Raw genomic sequence first — 20,044 nt, 5'->3', positions numbered from 1 at the left:
TCTGAACTAAGCTTTTCCTTAAAGTGGTTCTAAAGTCTTAAAGTAATTGTAAATGTTTTTTTTAATTATTTAATAACAAACATCTCTATACTTACCTGCTCTGTGCAACGGAATTGCACAAAGCACTGGTGAACCTCCTCTTTTTGGGTCCCTGTCGGCGCTCCTGGCCCCCCTCTCTGTCCAGTGCCCCCATAAGAAGCCGCTTCCCATGGGGGCACTTGTACGTGCTTGCATCTGAGTCTGCGTCCATGACAGAGACAGCGGGACACGGCCCTGCCCCCCGTTCCCTCGTCACGGGTATGGATTGGCAGCACTGAAAGCCAAGGGCACAGCGAAGCCAGTGAGACTCAGAATTGAGCAGAGAGAAGAGCAGCAGGCATGCACGGCGCTGGATCGAATGAGGATATCATCTTGGTATCAGTGGCGTCTCCAGCTTTCATATTTAGGGGGACAGGGACAAAAGTAGGGGGGCCAACTATAAAATGCAATTATATATATATATGTATATATCCTGGGGCCCTTTACTACGATCCCACAACGAGCCCTTTCACATGTTCTGCAGTGAGCTCCCTTCCTACTATACTGGGGCCCCCCAGGGTGGCAGAAAACAAGAGATATATGTCACTAGCACACCAAGAAAATATAAGGGTCCAAAGCAGTGGGAGAACTCTCAGGGTTGCAAAGGTTGTCTTGCCACTGGGCCCTGGTGTTCTGCCACTGTGGGGTTCCCCAGCTGTCCTGTCCCTGCTATTGACAGCGCTGGTCTGGCATCTGTCTACTTGGCAGTGGCGGCAGTCTATTAGGACCTAGTGCTGGTGACATTATGGATGCATGCAGGGGAAGGCTTGCACTATTGGTTATAGAGAGCCGAGCCCCCAACTGGTCACCTAGCAGCAGTAATGCTGTATAACCTTCTCTGTTGACATGCTGATCGGGATGTGATCCAGGTGATGCTCCCAGTCAGATCTAATAAACACAGTATTTATTAGCATCAAGAGTACAACCACATATATATAATCAACCGCATGTTCAGCAGCCATGTGGGCTCTATGCCTGTAAAGTGTGGGCTTTGATCAATAAAATCACTGATATTTAACAATAGGATTTGACTAGGAGTATCACCTGGATTGCATCCCTATCAGCATGTCAGAGAAGGCTCCACTGCTGCTAAGCAACCTGCAGGGAGCTCAACTGTCTACAACCAATAGAGATGGGCTCGGGTGTGTTTGAAATCCCACATGCCCGATCCCGCCAGGAAGCCAACACTCCACAGTGCTAATCACAGCCACTGAGACAGTCCTGATCTGTGCAGCTTCGGACCGGGAAATGTCTCACTGCCTGTGATTAGCGCTGTGCAGTGTGGGCTTCCTGGCAGGCTCTGGCATGTGGAATTTTGAACATGCCCAGCCCATCTCTAACAACAAATGATGCTGCCCCTCCTGTACATCAGCCCCATAAAGTAACCAGCACTGGGTTCCAATGTGCTGCCGCCGCTGCCATGGAGACAGAGACCAGCGCTGTGAATAGCCGGGACAGGACAGCAACTCTGGTTGTTCCAGCACTGGTCCACACTGGGAGGATTCCCCCATCCACCTATAATGTGTAGATGGGGGAATTGGATCATTTTTTTTTTCATTCAACCTAATAGTTGAATGAAAAAAAGTGATCAATGTATGGACTGCCTAAGAGCTAAGACGAGCCATAGACAGTTTAAATCCCAGCTGGTTCAGCAGGAACTGGCTGAGATTTGAACCATTAATGAGCAGATTCTCTTATGATTATCACTAGTGGTTGCTATAGCCACCAGTGATAATCACTGTTTGTCAGGAGAATATAATTGCTGGGCAGGAGGGATATTACCCTGTCACCACTGTCTGTGTTGATGGGGGAATCATGTAAGTTTCTTTCCTGCAATCTGTGGATGCAGGAAAGAAATTTGCACCGTATATTACCTGCCTAACTGAAAGTGAAAGTAAATTGTGGATGTCTTGAAAGAACAGGAGAGGGGAGGGAGACAGATGAGGGGGGGAAGGGACGGAGATAATGCAGTTCAGTGATTACAGTGTACTGCAGTCTGCAGTGCACACACTTACCCACGGTCCAGGCTAGAATCTCAGGCATCATTCACACACAGCCAGGAATGCTGCTGATTTTCAGCGGGACTGAAAGGAGGAGGAGGAGCTGTATTCCTCCCTGCTCATATATGAGGAGAGTGAAGGGGGGAAGTGGCTGGACTCGCTGGGCTGTGAGACTACAAGGAAGCAGGTAGAGGCAGTGGCATAGCGTTGGGGGGCCAGGGGGGTGGTTGCCCCGGGGCCAAACTTAGAGGGGCGGCAGGCGGCAGGTTACCTGCAACACTTCTCCTGTGCTGTGCAGTCTAGGAGACTGTGAGCTATTCCGCTTCGCTATGAGAAATAAGTTGCGGTGCAGTCCTGGCTTTGGCTCCAGCGGTGACACTGACACAGCAGTGAGTAAATGTACACTGAAGACCATCCATTATGATCCCAGGGATTGTGAACGTGGGGAGACTGGGGGGGGAGGAGGAGGGCAGGTCAGTATAGGAATCAGGTAGGTCAGTGTAGTGGTCAGTATAGGAATCAGGGAGGTCAGTGTAGTGGTCAGTATAGCAATCTGATAGGTCAGTTTAGTGGTCAGTGTAGGAATCAGGTAGGTCAGTATAGTGATCAGGTAGGTCGGTGTAGGAATCAGGTTGGCCAGTACTACTGTACTAGTAAAAAATCCACGGGTTAGGGGGCGCAAATTTCTTGCCCTGCCCCGGGCGTTGACAACCCACGCTACGCCACTGTGAACCACACATGGGTCATAGTTATTGCATTGTCCAATGTTCTGCTTTCCATATTCTCCCAGCACCTGAGTGTGCATAACCATTTCTACTAGAAAGGCCATCATTGTACATAATATTCAGTAATAATGTTTCTTTTCTTCACAGTGCCCCCCAGACCTGATGACAGTGATGCCAATGGAGGAAATCATAGCTCCTGGCGAACAGAAGCCTAAATTTAAAGCAAAGCACCAGAAGCTTTTTTGTGGGTTCTCTTTCACCAGCAGCAGATGGGGAGAAGGGAAGGCCACAGGTGTCATCAGCTTCTACTGCAAACTTTGCAGGGCTGTAAATATTATTTTTAATGCACTACCAAAGGGATGTAAGACATGTGACCAGCCTGAAACCAATGACATACTGAGGTTTATTCCCCCACCCCCTTATCTACACCTTTGGTGTGTAGGAACAGCTACAGGAGGAGGTTTCAGGTTGGTACTTTTATTTAGCTAAGTGTTGGACTGGCAATAAGGGGAGGTTGTAGGCCAGTATTTTTATTCATGAGTGTGCCTGGCCAGCTACATGGGGATCTTGAAGACTGGTATTTTTTTTAGGCATGTATTGGTCTGGCTATGGGGGGAGTTTGGAGGCCAGTATATTTTTTAGGTGTGTGTTGGATCAGCTATGGTTGGAGGCTGGTATATTTATCTATGCGTGTGATGGACTGGCTATAAGGGGAAGTCAGAGGCCGGTATTTTTTTTTTTTTTAGGCGTGTGTTGGACCAGCTGAAAGAGGAGGTAGGAGGCTGGTATTTATTTTAGGCATGTAATGGACTGGCTATAGGGGGAGGTTAGAAGCCAGTATTTTTATTTTAGTGTGTTGGATCAGCTTTATTTGGAGGTTGGAGGCTGGTAGTTTTATTTACATGTATTGGACTGACTATAAGGCGAGGTTGGAGGCCAGTATTTTTTAGGTGTGTCTTGTATCAGCTATAGGGGAGGTTGGTGGCTGGTACTTTTATTTAGTCATGTGTTGGACTGGCTATTAGTGTCCATTCACACCTGTCATCTGACTTTGGACATCAAAGTTGGATGACAAGTTGTACCTCATTTTTTCCAATGATAATCATTCATATATGTAGGACTTAAAGTTGCAGAGACTTCAAAGTAGTTCATGCACTACTTTGGTCTAACTTTCATGCAACTTGAGGGCCATAGACTTTAATGTTAACCATCAAAAGTTGCATGCCTTATATGCAACAGTTGTCCATACCTGCGTCAAAGTTGCATCAAAGTTGCACTCCAAAGTTGAGCTACTTTGGAGTTGTACAAATGGGAATTGAGCCTTAGGGAGGGTTTGAGGTCAGTATGCGTGGTATAGAGTGCAGTCACGTGGTAAAGCCATAATGCTCTGCTGCCTCCCAGCGGGGTTCACCATTGTATGATAGCAGCATGTCCCATGCTCAGAGCTCTTTGGGGCTTCACAAATGATTGCAAATATATGCAACAAAAACCTCTGTCTTAACATTCTTGATCTAGTTTAGACGCTCAGTTTATTTATTGATGTAAATGTCTCAATTTAGAAATTACATAGTAGAGTAGAGTTAGGGACTGCACTTTGCAGAGGGGCCTTGACGTGGCAGTGCGGCTTCACATATATATATATATATATATATATATATATATATATATATATATATATATATATATATATATATATATTTATATTTATTTATGGTCGTTATCCTCTGACCGAGAGAGATGTGGGTCACATAAACACGCAACAAGACTTTCAACATAAATAGACCTGAAATGTGCCTTGGTGGTCTGGTCAGTATGCCAAGAAAAGGGGGGAAAAGACTCAGATAGGGAAATAGCTTTTATTGATTTCTTGTATTTATTGAGACAGCTTGGTAAAGGCTTGTGCCATTTCTTCCTGAGGATTTGGGATGTATGTGGCAAAACAAGGAGACTTCCATCAGCCTGGTATCTTGATTACGTGGTCTGGTACTCTCTGTTGGGAGGCAGCTGAGGCTACTCTAATTCGGAAAGAATGTCCAGAGAACTGACTGGGGTTTGTAATTTAAAAGATTTATTCCGAAATCACACTTACAATTTTATAGTAAAAAATGAGCATCTATGAAATCCTGGAATGACGATTTACATTCCAATGAGAGGAAGTGACATGCACCGGAAGGTCCCTTCCTACGCATTTCATCAGTAAAGACTGATGCATGCGCGTTGGGGTAATGGCCGCGGCACAGCGCTCTGAAGGAATGGCACAGGTATGCCAGCCCTTCAGAGCGCATGCTCCGGTGACGTCACTGGCTGCTGCTCACTAGAATATCTGATAAAAAATTGCACGTTTATGAAGGTATTAATTTTACCTACAGGTGAGCTTTATTATAAGCTTTATAGTAATGCGACCTGACTCGGGTCCCCACCAACGTCATGAAAACCCGCCAATGTGGTGGGAAATGGCAACAAGCTTTGGCTCCATCCACAGCATGTTAATCCGTTGTGAATCCATTGCAGAACCAAGCAAGTCCCAGCTTGGGACAGAGGGAAAGAGGGAATTTTTTGAGAGAAGGTCCTCCGTCAAATGACGGCGGGACGATAAGCCTCTCGTCATACGACGTCCTCACCTTCCCGAGCCACTAGGAACCCAATGCGCGTGCCCGGCGGCCGCGATGTTCGCCGGACGGCTGCGATGTCCGCCGGGCACCCGCGATTGCCCAGTAACTGAGCAGGACTGTGGATCTGTGTGTACATAGGGACACCGATCGGTCACCTCCCCCAGTCAGTCCCCTCCCCCTACAGTTAGAATCATTCACTAGGGTACACATTTAACCCCTTGATCGCCCCTAGTGTTAACCCCTTCCCTGCCAGTCACATTTACACAGTAATCTGTGCATATTTATAGCACTGTTCGCTGTATAAATGTGAATGGTCCCAAAATAGTATCAAAAGTATCCGATATGTCAGCCACAATATCGCAGTCACAATACAAATCACAGATCGCCGCCATTTCTAGTAAAAAAAATTAAATAAAATAAAAATGCTATAAATCTATCCCCTATTTTGTAGCCGCTATTTTTTTTGCCAAAAATATGTAGAAGAATACATATCGGCCAAAACTGAGAAATAAAATGTTTTTTTTTTTTTATATATTTTTGGGGGATATTTATTATAGCAAAAAGTAAAAAATATAGATTTTCTTTTCAAAATTGTCGCTCTTCTTATGTTTATAGCGCAAAAAATAAAAACCGCATAGGTGATCAAATACCACCAAAAGAAATCTCTATTTGAGGGGGAAAAAATGATTAAAATGTCATTTGGGTACAGTGTTGCATGACCGCGCAATTGTCATTCAAATTGTGACAGCGCTGAAAGCTGAAAAATGGCTTGGGCAGGAAGGGGGTGAAAGTGCCCAGTATTGAGGTGGTTTAAGGGTATCCTATAGTTATACATATGTTATTGATTTAATTTCAGAGCATTTTAGTCCAGATGATTGGTGTGAGCCACAAAACGTGCGTCGAGTATACATCCAACTGATGCCCAGACAAGTTTGGCTCACTAAGATCAATTGTTATGTTTATTTATTATTATCAATGGATGAGTGTTTTATGAAATTGTACGGCTAATCATGTTGTATTTTACTTTGTATAATAATTGTATATTCATACAAGTGAACTGTTATTTATAGTATATTGTGTCCTTTACTAAAGATTATTGATACTTTTTAAACTTGATTTGTAATCAATAAATAATTCAATAATCAATATGAAGAAGTTATTAATTCAGTGACATGCCTCATACAAAGTCCCATTCATTCGTCTTTTTTGTTGTGTTTGCTGTAACTGCATATAAAATGTTAGCTGGAGTTTGCTAATTTCAAGTTCGATTTGTTAGTGTATTTAAATATGTTAGTACATATGTCATTCCCTTCCCTTCCCCCCAGACTGATAATGCTGCTGTCCAAAGGTGCCCCATGTGCTTTTTCCTCCAGAGTGGAGGCACTATGATACAGGAGATGAGTTATTAAAGGCCAAATTACCAGGTGAAAACAGAGGGAAAACACACAAACAAAAAGAATGCAACCACAACATTTAACGATTGGTAATCTCCAATATATATATATATATATAAAAAGAAAATATTTTGGATTTAATACCGCTTTAGGTCTCCATGATCACACAACCGTTGGAAGGGAAATCTCCCCACTGGAAGCTCTTACCCTAAAATAATTATTTACACCAGTGTTGCATTTTTAAAAGTTCAGCCACCTGCATTTTTGACAAATGTTTTATATTAACGGAAATCACATTAAAAAAATGCACTGCAGTTGCGTTTTTGGTGCGCTTTTTGAGTCACGTGTCCATGTTTCATAGGTGCATGATTGGATTTAGGCAACTAGAAAACGCATTAAAAACGCATATCTGTTTTTACCAAATCTCCCCAATGGGACACAGATAGAAAATTAAACTGACATTGGTTATGACCTTTCCTTACTCTATCCAAAATGAGAAAAAAATAGTTTTGCCTTTAGTTCTACTTTAAGTAATCCAGTGCCCCAGGCTTTGTAAATGGTACAATATGTTCCATATGTATCTGTCTTTTCTTTTTCTTGTTAATAAGTCTTTTGCAATTGATTTCACATAAATAGAATAGAAGCCATCGAAGTTCTGAATTACAGAATCAGTCAATACAGATGTGTTGCTCTGCAATTCATAGACAGATATATTGTTGTACAGGAATATATTTCAAATGTAGACTTGGTATAAAACGAAATCGAATTCATGTCATGGATTTAAGAGAAGAAATACACGTTAAAAGCCTTAGAATAGTGGCTGTTTTTTTGTTTGTTTTTTATGTTATTCCAGTGTATGTAAAAATATAGTGTATCATTTTCTGTTACATAGTTGGTCTGGCCAAAAAAAGACACAAGTCCATCTAACCAATAGATGTTGTAGAATTAGATTTTTAAAATCAATAATTTGCAGAACTAATCAGCATGTATCTGTTGCTAAACATGCATTATCTGGTTAAAGTGTATGTTACCCCAAAATTTCAGTCATGCCTTTGATTTCTGTCAATACCTGGTGATCCTGCCAGTTATTAGATCCTTCTTTTGCAATCCAATCACACCTAGAATGGAAGCAGATCCATGCTAGCATAGTCAGTTTGCATATAGGAGTTTTCTTCTTGGAGATGCAGGACACCATGCTCACACATAGCATGCCTGTAGTCAGTAGGTTTACACTAGCGGGGGGGGCAGGCCCAAGTGCGGCATGTGAGAAGACACACTGACCTGTCGGCTGCATATTGGGAGGATGGCGATGACCTGATCAAAGAAGGAGGACAGAGTAGGCATGGAATCCCAACATGGGGCTACTGCACTGCCACAGAGGACATCCAGAGGGGCAGAGAAAACCAAAGAGTCTGGGAATTCTAAAGTCAAAGGAACTAAGACCCCAGGTAAGGAGGAAACAAGGGACATCTTTACTATGCACAGAAGCTGCCGCTTCCATGTGCTCAGCCCTCTGGCTCTGAGGAGGTAATGGCAGACCTGATAAAGAAGGAAGAGGAGGGACAGCCATAAGGGGCAGCAGCCATATTACAGACCAGGAGGAACAGTCTCAGAACAAGGTAGATGAGAATCCCTCTGAACAGGCACAGCCCACACTTTGGGAAATCCTAAAGGCAGTTAACAAGTGCACAGCCTCAATAGATAAGTTAAAAACTCATCCGGGTAGTCTGTCAGAAGAGGTTGCTTTGATCAGGCAAGATCTCCAAAAAATCTGAGAGAGCACTACAGCCACCGAGGGTCTCTTCAGCGACTTAGTAGATAAAATGCTGGCACTGCTGCATGACTCCCAGACAGCTAAACTACTGGCAGGGGTGAACAGTCTGCAGATGAAGGACTTGGAAAACCACATGAGAAGGAACAATGTCTGTATAGTGGGTCTCCCAGAGAAAGCTGAGGGCAGAGACCCCAAGCATTTTATTGACCGCTGGCTTCTTGAAATCTTTGGCAAGGAAGCTTTTACGCCCCATTTCTCGGTAGAATGCCGGTGGTTTTTTTTTCTCAGCACATACCTCTTAATCCCGATTTTCACCTCACGGCAATTCCCGCGGGAGTGGGCGTTCCCAAGCACCGCCTGTGATTGACAGGCTTCCGAACGGCGCATACTGCGCATCACAGGTTGCCGACAGAACCCGAACGTCGGTGCGCAGGCGCCGTATAGAGCCACACCGACGTTCAGGTTTTTTTCGGCAACCTGTGACGCGCAGTATGCGCCGTTCGGAAGCCTGTCAATCACAGGCAGTGCTTGGGAACGCCCACTCCCGCGGGATTGCCGCGAGGTGAAAATCGGGATTAAGAGGTATGTGCTGAGAAAAAAAAAAAAACACCGGCATTCTGTCGGTAGGATGTCAGAATTTTTTTTGAGGGTGAACCTCCACTTTAACTATATGCTGATAAAATCCCATAACATTTTCAAAAATGGATTCAGCAGCTTTGCTAATTCCTTAGGAAGTGTTTTCCTGTTGTAAAAGCTACTATTTATCATCAGAGCAATTTTTTTATTACATGTTCCTCTGTAATGTTTTTGTTTCTTACAATGAAAACATCATGCAGTATTTGTCACGATTACTAAACTAAAGCCAGAGGTTACTTTTAGAAAATATTGTGGCTATTGTGTGAGGATATCAATGTAAAACCTAGCAAAATGTTTCATATTTTGAATGTCATCTATTGTTGTCAGAATATATAAAACACTTAAAAAAAGGTTTGGTGTTGCAAGGTTACCTGCTGTTGTATCCTAAAAACTCCAACTTGAAAATAATAAATGCATATATTTTTGCTGGAAAAGACAGGACTTAAAGGGACACTAAAGGTTCCCTTTTTAAAAAAAACAAACATGTTATACTTACCTCCACTGTGCAGCTCGTTTTGCACACAGTGGCCCTGATCCTGGTCTTCTGGGGTCCCTCAGCGGCTGTCTCAGCTCCTCCCCGCAAGAACTAACCCCCCCTTCATGGGAGCTCTCTCCCATGGGGGTACGTTTTTGCGGGCGTGCTCCCGTGATACAGCCGGCGGCTATAGCCCCAGACTGTATCACTCGGCCCCGTCCCCTGGTGCGCCGCGTCATTGGATGTGATTGACAGCAGCGCGAGCCAATGGCTGCGCTGCTATCAATCCATCCAATCTAGCCAATCAACGGCCAGAATAAGTGGAGAAGAGGACGTTAGGGGCAAGCACAGCTGGTGAACGGGCTCAGGTAAGTAAAGCGGGGTGGCTAGGGGGGCCATCATTGCCAGTTTTTTTTCTCACCTTAATGCATAGGATGCATTAAGCTGCATTCACACCTGAGCGACAGCCGCGTTCGGCATACGCGGCGTATTTTGCCGCGAGTGTGAAACTTTCATTTTTTTTTTAAACTCTTCCCATTGCTGTCAATGGGCGAACGCCAATGTCGCCTGAAAAAAAGGGTCCGGGACTTTTTTTCAGGCGACAGGCGTTCGGCGTCTATGAGATGTGAACCATCTCCATAGACAGCAATGGGAATTCTCCCCTCTAGCGGCAGAAGCGTCCGGCGTCGGGCGTTTTGTCGCTCAGGTGTGAATGCAGCCTGAAGGTGAAAAAAACAAACCTTTACAACCCCTTTATTATTGACACCATCAATGCAACACTATTTCACCAACTGACACCAATGGCACCATTCCCCCTACTGACACCATGAATGGGGCACCATTCTTCTGACTGATATCAGCTCTATGATGCCAGGGCATTTTCTACTCCCACTGGAGACAGTCCAGGTCCCCATAAAGACTGAAGGACAGTAAACTGACCCTTTGCTTGGAAAGTTTAGAGACCCCAGGTATTGAGAATTGTCATACTGAAGTGTACACACTGAGGTTTTTTTTTTTCAAAATGTTTACTTTCATCGTTTTGCCTGTTAGTTTTCCTTATTTTTGTTTTTGTTATTAAAGTTGATTGAAACGTAATGACTAAAATCCTATAAAAGCTTTAATAGTTAATGTAATTATACAGGGTATACATTTTTTAAATCTGCAGCTTCCATTAAAATAATATCTGGTAATCCTGCCATGAAGATCCTTGTTCAGGCACTTACAGGATGACAACTGTTTCAAATCATGCTCTTGCATAGGGATGAGCCGAACACTCCCCCCGTTCGGTTCGCACCAGAACCTCCGAACGGACCGACCGTTCGCGCGAACATTTAGAACCCCATTGACGTCTATGAGACTCGAACGTTCGAATTCAAAAGTGCTAATTTTAAGCCTAATATGCAAGTTATTGTCGTAAAAAACATCTTTGAGAATGTATGCCTGTGAAAACGTGTTTGAGAACCCGGGTCTTGCCCCAGGGAACATGTATCAATGGAAAAAAAGTTTTAAAAACGGTCGATTTTTCTGGAGCAGTGATTTTAATGATGCTTAAATTAAAAAAAAAAAAATTCCTTTAAATATTGTACCTGCTGGGTGTCTATAGTATGCCTGTGAAGTGGCACGTGTTTAGAACTGTCCCTGCACAAAATGAGATTACTATAAGAAAAAAGTAATTTAAAACTGCTTGCGGCTTTAATGTAATGTCTGGTCCCTGCAATATGGATGAAAATCATTGAGAAAAATAGCACAGACACAGACAGACACCACGTAGCTTTAGGTGCACACTGTAGAGGACACGGGCAGTACACACTACGTAGCTTTAGGTGCAATCTGCAGAGGACATGGGCAGTACACACACCACGTAGCTTTAGGTGCAAACTGCAGAGGACAAAGGCAGTACACACACCACGTAGCTTTAGGTGCACACTGCAGAGGACACGGGCAGTACACACACCACGTAGCTTTAGGTGCACACTGCAGAGGACACGGGCAGTACACACTACGTAGCTTTAGGTGCAATCTGCAGAGGACATGGGCAGTACACACCAAGTAGCTTTAGGTGCAAACTACAGAGGACAAAGGCAGTACACACACCACGTAGCTTTATGGTGCACACTGCAGAGGACACAGGCAATACACCATGTGAGAATACTGCAGCTAGCACAATCACCTGCCTGACAGTAAATTAGGAAGAGCTGATCTAGCTAAACTATACAGTGTATAAATATATATACACAACACCTGGGATGCATATATATCCTCTACACACTGTAACTTTAACTGACTACCCTGCCTGCCTGCCTGCTCTATCTACCTACTAAAAATGACACTCTCTCTCTCTCTGTCTTCTCTCTTTTAAACACCGCAACACACTACACAAGGCAGCCTTTTATAGTGTGGGGCGTGTACTAAACCCCCTGGGCCATAATTGGCTTTGGCCAATTATGGCTCTCCGTTTTTTGCAAACTGTGATTGGCCAAGCATGCGGGTCATAGTGCATGCTTGGCCAATCATCAGCCAGCAATGCACTGCAATGCCGCAGTGAATTATGGGCTGTGAAACGTAACTCGAATTTGGCGCGAACGGCCCAAAACGTTCGTAATTCGACGAAAGATCATCCCTACTCTTGCATTGTCACTTGCATTGTCACTCAGACACATGTGTCCCCTGTTGAGACTTTAAGCAGTAGTACCAACATTCCTTGTTCAGGCATGGTCCACAGTTGTCATGGTTTAGAGAGATGGTCCAGAGCAATCCTGTGCAACCAAAGCTAGACAGATAGTGCCTGAACCTGAAAGATGCTGAAGGAAATTAGCAGAACTGAGATGATGAAAAGGTGGAAATGGTGTTTGCTGAAAAACTTTATTTGTCTATGATACAGGGTTTAAATCTGTTTTAGAACTGTTTGGCCAGCCCCCCATCCTTTTCCCAAAACATTACATTCACCCCCTCTAGCGAATGGCTGCAGCAAATATAAAAACCCAAGGCAAATGCCTCAAATAATCACCCAAATGCATGGTCACATGATGCACCAGGACCTGAGTCTTCTCTCTTTGGACTTTAAGTGGCATGATCCTTCTTCTGGTGTAAATGTTTACCATTTTGAATACTTCCTATTGGCCTATTTGTGAGGTTCTCTCAGGTCCTGAAGACTCAAGTGATGGTGTAATGATGTCACAGTCAGCATCAATTGGCAAGATCAGTTGGTGGGGGATTTGCAGTGATAGATCATGCAAAAACACACTAAACTACAAAAGTGTGAAGGAAGAAACTGATTTTGCTCCAGATAATTAATATTTTTTCAAACCAAAAGTTGCACCTTGTCTTTATAGGTATGGTGTGTTGATTCAGGAGCTACAAGTCACATGACAAATTGCAGACATTTCTTTATTCCTTGTGACCAGTAAAACAGAAAAAATCACCACAAATAATGGCCAAATAATGGATTCAGAAGGAAGGAGATGGTTTTCTTTACTGTGCTATTTCCCAGAGTGTCGCCAGAAAGGTACCGGTGAAAAATGTCCTCTATGTCCCTGCTCTTAAACTTTTGTAAGTGAAGAAGTTCACAAAACAAGGCAATGTAGTGACCTTTCAAGATGACAGTCGTGTCATCACAAAAGGGGATATCTTAGTTGCAAAGGTTAAAATTACAGGTGAACTGTTTTAGCTGAACTGCAATGAGCTGGTTAATACTGCCAAAGAGGAAAAACATTTAAACTGTATTCTTACAACACATGGTACAGACGACTTGGGTACAGAAGTCCTGCACAATAAAGAAACTGAGAATGACTATGTAAGTAGAATACCAATTAGCACATGTGATCAAACAATGAAATGCTTGAAAAATGACAAGAAAAGCCTCTACAAAGCAGAGTAACAGCAGAGCTAAGAAACCTCTGGACATAAAACCTCTGGACTTAAAGGGTCACTAAACGACAAAAAAAATGTTTTGCTGAAATGACTGTTTACAGGGTATAGAGACATAATAGTTAACTGATCCCTTTTAAAAATGATTAAAAATAGATAAAAACCAATCATATAATGTACCTACAGTTTAGTTTCGTTTTTTGCTGTGGTTTCCTGGTTCTCTGATGTACAGAGACAAAGGGCCAATAGAGGGCAGTGAAGGTTTTGCAAAACGAAACTGGATTGGTGCTGACACACAGTAATCACACCTCCTTGATTAGTCACCACAGTGAGAAATCTCCCAGTACTGTGGTGATCAGAAAACAGACAACCAGGAAGTGTCCAGAACAGAGAGGATTTACAGGAACATCAAAGCAAAAACGAACAATGAGGACATGAAACCAGGACTGCAGTAAGGTAAAGGAAGCTATTTCGCTAAAAAAATGTTTTCCTTTAGTGACCCTTTAATTGATTCAGATCTTTGTGCTCCAATGGAAAAATTTACTCCAGGAAAAAATAGGTATTTGTTCACTTTTATAGATGATTACTCCAGGTGTACTACAATATGAAATAGAGAGAGAGCTACTGCTCCAGGTGGATTGTGTTGGGATGATCAGTATGGTCTCAGGAAATCAAGGGTGCTGGCAATGCACAAGGCAACAAGTAGAAAGAGGAAATATGGACAGCCGCACTCCAAAAAACCTTGATGGTTGTCTTTATTTTTAAGCTATGATTAAGCACTAGATAATAGTGCGAAACGCGTCAGCTGTTTTACCCCTGTGTCATGTGCTGTGACTTCTAGTGCATTTTCCTTTTTTTTAACTAAAGACAACCATCAAGGTTTTTTGGAGTGCGGCTGTCCATATTTCATACTGTATTTCTACTTGTACTACACTATGAGGCTGATTTACTAAAGCTGTGCACTACAAGTGCACTGCAAGTGCAGTTGCTCTAGATCTGAGGGAAGCTCTGAAATGAGGGGGAACTGTGCTGATTTCTATCATCCAATCATGTGCATGCAAAAATGCTGTTTTTTTTATTTACCTTGTATCTTCCCCTTAGATCTAGGGCGGGATGTGGGTGCACTTGTGGGTGCACTTGCAGTGCACAAACTATTTGTCTTTAGTAAACCAACACCTATATTTGTTACACAACAAAAGTAAAATATCAGAAAAATCGGAACAGTATTTGGCTCAAGTAAGGAACAAATTTGGCAAAATGCAGATCGTCTTGCGTACAGACAATGGAACTGAATATACAGGTGATAACACACAGCCAATTCTCAAAATGCTTGGCATAATATTTCAAACTACTGTACTATACAACCCAGAACAAAACAGGGTTGCAGAAACAACAAACCGTACTCTATGTCAGGGCTCAAAATTTCAAGTCCTGAGCTACCAGCCAGGCCTCAAGTGTTACTCGCCACCAGTTGCCCCACCTAATTCATACACTGCCCTGCACCTAATTGCACCCGTAAACACGCCCTCGTAGATTATCTCATGGAATGACAATGTTTTATGCAGAATCAAGTTACAAAATTAAATATTACCAACAACAACTTTAACAAAATGGAACAGGGCACTGGGGGCAGACCAGAGGGACAGGGCACTGGGGGCAGACCAGAGGGACAGGGCACTGGGGGCAGACCAGAGGGACAGGGCACTGGGGGCAGACCAGAGGGACAGGGCACTGGGGGCAGACCAGAAGGACAGGGCACTGGGGGCAGACCAGAGGGACAGGGCACTAGAACTGGGTCTCGTCCCCATTCTCTTGCTGTCTCCTCTGCAACTCCCATCCATCCATCCTCTCTCTCTCTCTCTCCCATTCATCTCATCATCAGGAGCCTGTGTGTGCGGCTCCGCGCTTGCATGTCCCCACTTCCCCCTTGTATTCAGGCTGGCAGTGAGGAGAGGAGCTGCAGCACAGTGGGAGGGAGTACAATCCAGCGCTGAGATCCACACAACTGCACAGCCATTGACACCATAGCACAGCGCACACTGACAGCGCACAGCACACATTAAGACCAGTCTGTTTACAGTGCTCAGGCTAAACTGTTGGACACTTACATAGAGCACAAGGAGAAGAAAACTGCACAAACTAGAAGGCTGCCGCTCTCATGTCAGGGCAACTTTCAGTGAGCGCTGCACCGGAGTGGTAATTTTTGGCAATCCTCCACCTCACTCATTACTTTCTGCTCTCCAGCTACATTGGTCGGGGCTCTGGGGAGGGGGGCAGGCTCAGAGAGGTCATACTGTTAGGTCCTATGGCTTAATGAGAATTGTAAGGAGAGCACCTGTGTACTGCTCTGCCTGTGCGCGGCTCACCAGACTACTTTTCCTGGGCATGCACCTTTGCTCTTCGGCCGCCAATCTCATCGGGACTCTAAGTGTAGGCACAGATTGGAGGGAGATTGGTCATGAAGCCCTGTCATCACTCGCCCCCAGCTTAAATCCACTCGCCAAATGCTAGTAGGCGAGTGGAAATTTTGAGGGCTGCTCTATGTGATAGTGGAAGAACCATGTTGTTTGATGCAGATTTTCTAACCACATACCGGAGAAAGGCAATTATGACCGCATGCTATCTCTAAAATTTGACTACCAGGTAAATCAACTGAGAAAACTCCAAATGAACTGTGGAATGGAAAAGCCCAGAATTTTAACCATCTAAAAATGTTTGGAAGCAAAGCCTATGTGCACATCCCAAAAGAAAAATGTACAAAATGAGATGCTTGTACAAAGGAAGGTGTACTTGTGGGGTACAGTGAATCTTAATAGGAATACAGGGCCTGATCCACAAAAGGGATACGCCGGCCTATCTACTCATACGCCGTCGTATCCCTGTTTCTATCTATGGAACTGATCCACAGAATCAGTTTCTCATAGATAGGCAGAAGATCCGACATGTGTAAGGGACTTACACTGTCGGATCTTAGGATGCAGTACGGCAGCCGCCGCTGGGGGCATTTCTCGTCGAAATCCAGCGTCGGGTATGCAAATTAGCACTTACGGAGATCCACAAAGCTTTTACGCTTCGTTTCTCCGTAAGTATTAGTTTGCCGTCGCAAAATTAGGGCTGCTTTTACAAAGTGTAAACTGTTTACACCTTGTAAAAGTATACCCTTCTATCCCGCGTCGCTGTCATTTAAAAAAAAAAAAATAATAATTCCCGCCGCAACTCTTTTTTTTTTTTTTTTACGCCCGTCGCGATTCTCAAAACCCGGCGCAACGTAAATCCTCGCAAAGCACGTCGAGAAAATAACGTCGGGAGCATGCGCAGTACGTCCGGCGCGGGAGCGTGCCTAATTTAAATGGGACTCGCCCCATTAGATTAGGCACGCCTTGCGCCGGAACGGATTTAAGTTACACCGCTGAAAATTTCTAGGTAAGTGCTTTGTGGATCAGGCACTTAGGTAGAGATTTTGCGGCGGTGTAACTTAAATGGCAAAAGTTATGTTACGGGCGTTTATTGTGGATCAGGCCCACAGAATTCTACACCAAGACACAAACAAGGTAACCATCAGCGGAAGTGGAATTGTTGTTGATGAAACTTCAGTGTGTTCAAAATATCACGACCTAACACAAACACTTCAAACTGAGGGAAATTCCACAGCAGTGTCACATGAAGATAAGCAACAAAGTGACACAGAACTAGAAATGAACACAGACAATCCAAACACTATAATAAAAGAAGAAACCAGGCCACAAGCAGCTTCAATGAGGAAGTCCACCAGAAGGCATCCCAGCCAAAAGTCTGTCTAAAGCCCCGTACACACGGTCGGACTTTTGCCCAACCAACTTCAAAATCCGGCACTTTTCGTATTTGTCCGACCGTGTGTACGTTCCATCGGACCAACTTTTTTGGCTTCAATCGGACAAAAAGTTGGGTCTGTGAACGGACCAACTTTCTGTTCCGAAAAGTCCGATTGTGCAAAGTGCGACCGTGTGTACAGCAAACCATCGGACTTTTGGACAAAGTACAAATGCGCATGCTCAGAACCAATGTTAAACTCAACCAACAATAGCAGAAGTTAACCAAAGGGTGGCGGTAAAGAGCAAGTAAAACCACGTGATGTTGGGAAAGTGTTAGAAAAGTTTGCAGAAAAGTCCGAGCGTGTGTATGCTATGGGTGTGATCGGACAAATCAATTAAGACAAAAATCCAAGGGAAATTTTGTTGGATGTCCGACCGTGTGTACGAGCCTTTATGATGCTCGGGTAGTCCTATGTTATAGACTGTGCACCGTCTGTTTGTTCTGTAGGGCTATATACAGTATTTCTAACATATAACAAAATACTTATATTGGTTTTCTAAACATACAAAAGGGGAGCAAATAAGAAACATTCATTGTTAGTGATTTACATACACTTTAACCACTTCCGGACCGCCCACCGTCATTATACGTGATGTGTTTGAAGAGGAATACCATTGTTATGGTAGCAGCTAGCTACCATAACCCCAGTATCCTCTTCTTCAGTGGGCGGTCCTCTACAAGATAAAAGTGGTCTCTGTGGCAGATACGCCACAAGATCACTTTTATCGGTGGCAATAAAAGGAATAAAAGTAACCCATTTTTTTAAAACAGTGTTAAAATAAAAAAAAAAGAAAGTAAAATAAATAAGACAAAAAATAAAAAAATGTTTTAAAGCGCCACATCCCGACGAGCTAATGCGCAGAAGCGAACGCATATGTGAGCAGCGCTCCTGTAAATGAAAATGGTCTTCAAACCACACATGTGAGTTATCACTGCGATCGTCAGAGCAAGAGCAATAATTCTATCACTTGACCTCCTCTGTAACTCAAAACATGCAACCTGTAGAATTGTTTGACGCCATTCCACGCGCGGACACAATTTTGAAGCGTGACATGTTGGGTATCAATTTACTCGGCGTAACATTATCTTTCACAATATAAAAAAAATTGGGCTAACTTTACTGTTGTCTTATTTTTTAATAAAAAAAAAGTGATTTTTCCCCAAAAAAAGCGCGCTTGTAAGACCGCTGCGCAAATACGGTGTGACAAAAAGTATTGCAATGACCAACATTTTATTCTCTAGGGTGTTACAAAAATATATATAATGTTTGGGGGTTCTTAGTAATTTTCTAGCAAAAAAAAAAACGTTTTTAACTTGTGAACACAGAGTCTGAAAAACAGGCTCGGTCCTTAAGTGGTTAAGCTGATCTCTTTTACACCTTATATCCTATCCCATCTTATCCTGTTATTAAATAGAATTGGAGGGATTGAAACTTCCTGTTTTTACCAGTACTTACGTATGCTAAGTACATAGAGCAGAGCCCTGATCAGCTGCTGACAGTACATATGAACCCCAGTCCTGTCCAACTAGTCATATATTTTTTGCAAGGCATACTCCTGGCAAAAGGTGGAATAGCATCCCATCTTCAAAGTGCTTAATTAAGAATTTGGTCTGCTTCTTCAGGATAGACCCAGGATATCTATAAGAGCTTTAGTATAGCCACATGTTATTTGTATTGAAAAAGAACGGTTGAAAACGGGCAGACACAGGGCCCAACAAAAGCAGCACCAGCCAGTAATCTTATCACGATGGAGCACAGTTCCTTATCAGGATCTTAATTTAAACTTCAACTTACATTGTATTCAACTATGTATATTTTATCCTATTTGGGGTATTCCCCCAGGATCTAAATACTCTCTTCTATGGGTCAGCAACCATCAATTCTTATTCATCAGTCTACCAAAAACTGTCAGTGCAACTCAGGCAAGTAGGGTGGATCAGAGGATTATCCTCTTTGTATTGCTTCCTTTCTTTGTGTAAAATAACTGGTGTTCCCAACAGTCCCTCTGCTTTCTCTACACTAAGCAGGAGAACACACCATGGTCAGTTCTCTAGCTGTGCTGGGAACTCAGCCTGTTTTCCTCCAACTATGAGACTTTTTTCTAACTCCCCCCGCCTCCTTTCACTGACACATTCTTTCACTGGGAAGCTCAGTGAACTGCCGTTTCTCCTCCATTAGCATTTATGCAGCTGAGAACAGAGGGATTGTAATGACTTATAAAAAAAAGGGATATATACACAAATATTTTGCCTTTCATTTCTGTTTTAAATTGGATTGTTTTACAAGGTGAGAGTTTAAAATTGCAGTTTGAAGGGTGGGAATGAGATGTACATTTTCAGAGATTATATTACATTTATTGATCACACAGAGGTGTTAAGTTGCCAGGTTGAAAAATAATTGAAAAGGTGAACTCGTACAAAAGGCTTACTACTGCACCTTTCCGTGTTAGCTGTTCTCCTAGTTTTGCTAACTACCATATTTATCGGCGTATACCGTGGACTTTTTTCCCCTTAAAATCAGGAGAAAATTGTGGGTGCGCAATATACGCAGATTCCCGCTGTCTCTGAGCTGCTAGCCTAGAACCGAGCCGAGTGTACTGCGCACTCGGCTAGGCTCGGGCACGCTCGGCT

At 43.4% G+C, this 20,044-nt stretch overlaps 1 protein-coding gene across 1 annotated transcript in view; it reads right to left on the bottom strand.

Moving 5' to 3' along the window:
• The window catches only part of RGS20 (regulator of G protein signaling 20), a 255,623-nt gene that overhangs the window by 192,978 nt on the left and 42,601 nt on the right, over positions 1–20,044 (bottom strand). The window lies entirely within an intron of this gene.

The sequence above is a fragment of the Rana temporaria genome, chromosome 5, assembly GCF_905171775.1.
Source record: "Rana temporaria chromosome 5, aRanTem1.1, whole genome shotgun sequence".
NCBI classification, from domain to species: Eukaryota; Metazoa; Chordata; class Amphibia; order Anura; family Ranidae; genus Rana; species Rana temporaria.
This window is presented reverse-complemented; position numbering and strand designations above follow the sequence as displayed.